The sequence below is a fragment of the Rattus norvegicus genome, chromosome 18, assembly GCF_021556685.1.
Source record: "Rattus norvegicus strain SHRSP/BbbUtx chromosome 18, alternate assembly SHRSP_T2T, whole genome shotgun sequence".
NCBI classification, from domain to species: Eukaryota; Metazoa; Chordata; class Mammalia; order Rodentia; family Muridae; genus Rattus; species Rattus norvegicus.
Window position 1 is genome coordinate 22,395,035 of NC_141551.1, and position 2,293 is coordinate 22,397,327.

A 2,293-nucleotide genomic window follows, 5' to 3' on the forward strand; every position below is an offset into this window, starting at 1 on the left:
ATAGCTTCTTACTCAAAGGTGTAGTCTAAATTAAAAGTGGATCTTCCCACTTCAAATGATTTAAATAATAAAAATTACTCACAGGTATCCCCGAATGCTTGGGCTTTAGTTATTACAGATGTAGTTAGGTTGACACCAAGAATAGCCAGCACAGCAACATCGTTTGCTAGTGGCACCAATGCCTGAAAGGACACTCGTTTCCAGGACGAATTAACAAGTAGCTGTGGATGTGTGTTCTGAGTGCCATCCTAAAGGAACAGAGGATTTGAAGAGAGTGAGGGTAGCTTGGCTTGTGTGGAGGGATGCACCTAGAATCTGGTGGAGTTAACATGGAGACTGGCAGGTTAAGAATTTCCTAGTAGATTATGGCTGTCCCTATCCATGATGGAGGAGACTGTTTCTCTCTCAGTTTTCCTATATTTTTCCTTTCAGAATTAGTAATAAAATTTTACTTGGATACACAGATAACCCACATAATAATCAGCTATGTGCTTAAGTTTGGGAACTAGAATTTTCATGTCATGCCCTTAAAGTCAAAGGGAATTGTCTTTCTCTTCTTACTATTCTTCCATTGGACTTGAATGTGGATATGGTGGTTAGCTATCTTGGACAATGATGCAAGGCCACACAATGGTCTTTCCCTTCCTCTCAGGTCCTGATGCTGACTCCCAGAATAAAAGCAGACAGAAAGGATTGTGTGCAAGAGAAAAACATTCCAATTTAACTCCAGCCTTGTATTTTGGAGCGTACTTTCTGATTTGCTGATTGAGTTAGGGAGATGTTTCTGTATGCAAACTTAGCGTGCCGTTTGATCTTGTTATGTTTGGAACAAATTGGTTCGTTCTAAGCTTCTGGCATAATTCATTTAGCAAGAAGGGCGTCAGCCTCATGGCTCCATCTATATTTGTATCTTTTTATTCCTGTTGAGACTGAACAAGGTACAATAATAACTGACTTGCTTTTTGGGAATTTCATGTGACTGGCTCAGCTATTAAAAATATCTTAAAGTTTAGTTCATAGGCCCTACTTTGGAAGTTCTTTTAAAATAGTTTAAAATATTGAGGCATATAACTTTTCTATCCGGGTTATCCTTTCTCTCCTTTGAACTTTCTAAAGGCCAGGAGAACGAAGCAGTCATTAGCAAGCAGCCATTGTATAGGGCTATTCATGTCAGCAAAGTCATCACACACAGTGACACAGGCTTGTTCTCTATTGGACTTCATAATTTCTCTTCTGTGATTTCATTACCACCAAATAATTGACGAATGGCATTTTAAATGGCATGGGTATTAAATATAGAGAGTAAAAGGCTGGATGAGGTTCTCAGGGCAGAAAGGGTGAGGTCTCACACTTTGTTTTCTCTTCTACCTCCTAATTTTACAGTCACCTCTAATCCAGGCAAAGGATTAACAACCTTGCTGCAATGCCCTTCCAGGCAAGCAGAGCAAAGTTATACAACAGCTCTAGTCTTTGAAGGAGAGAGATGTGGTTTCAGTCAGGCTATAAAAATACAGCCTTTGAGGGAGATATGTCAGAGAAGGCAGTTCACAATTCATGCAACTATTAGAAGCAAGAACAATGTCTAGGTGCATAACTAGTGCAATATGAGAAAGGTCAACATTGCCAGAAACAAAACATTCTTCTGTATTTCTTGTAGAGAGAACAATGGGGCTAACTTCTATTTATTCCTTCATCTTCTTATTAGAGTTTTTTAGGATCTTTTTTGGTTTGTTTGTTTACCATTATTTCTTCTTATTATTGAAAAAAACTATGCCCCTTGATAACCACACCGAACAAGCAGGTTGTGAGGAAGTTTGAGGTTCAGGAACCCCAGACTGCTACTGAGTCGAGGGGATAGAAAAGAAAGTCTGGTTCTTTCGTTTACCTCAGCAGTGAGTTTCCATACTCAGTACTGAGCCCAGCAAAGACACGCTGCCATGCAAGTATATCAAGCAGATCACTAATTTATGTCTGTGGGATTGGCAAACTTCTTCATAATATATTCTGAAAGTTTTGCATCCTTTCAACAAGATAGATTGAATCTCAGACCCTGGGCTGTGATTGATCCCAGTGCCTAGATAATATGTTAGAGTGTCACAGGGTATCTGACAGGCTTTCATTATAGATTTAAAAGGATAGAGTCCTGTATTACAGTCCTCAGAGGCTATACTTTGTAAAGGAACTTTGGCTTTGAAGTTACGTATTGGAAAAAACTGCATGCCTAATGTTGTCTCCAGGTGTTTTTATGAAAATATGGGGATATATATTTAGAGAGAAGACATTACCTGAGGAC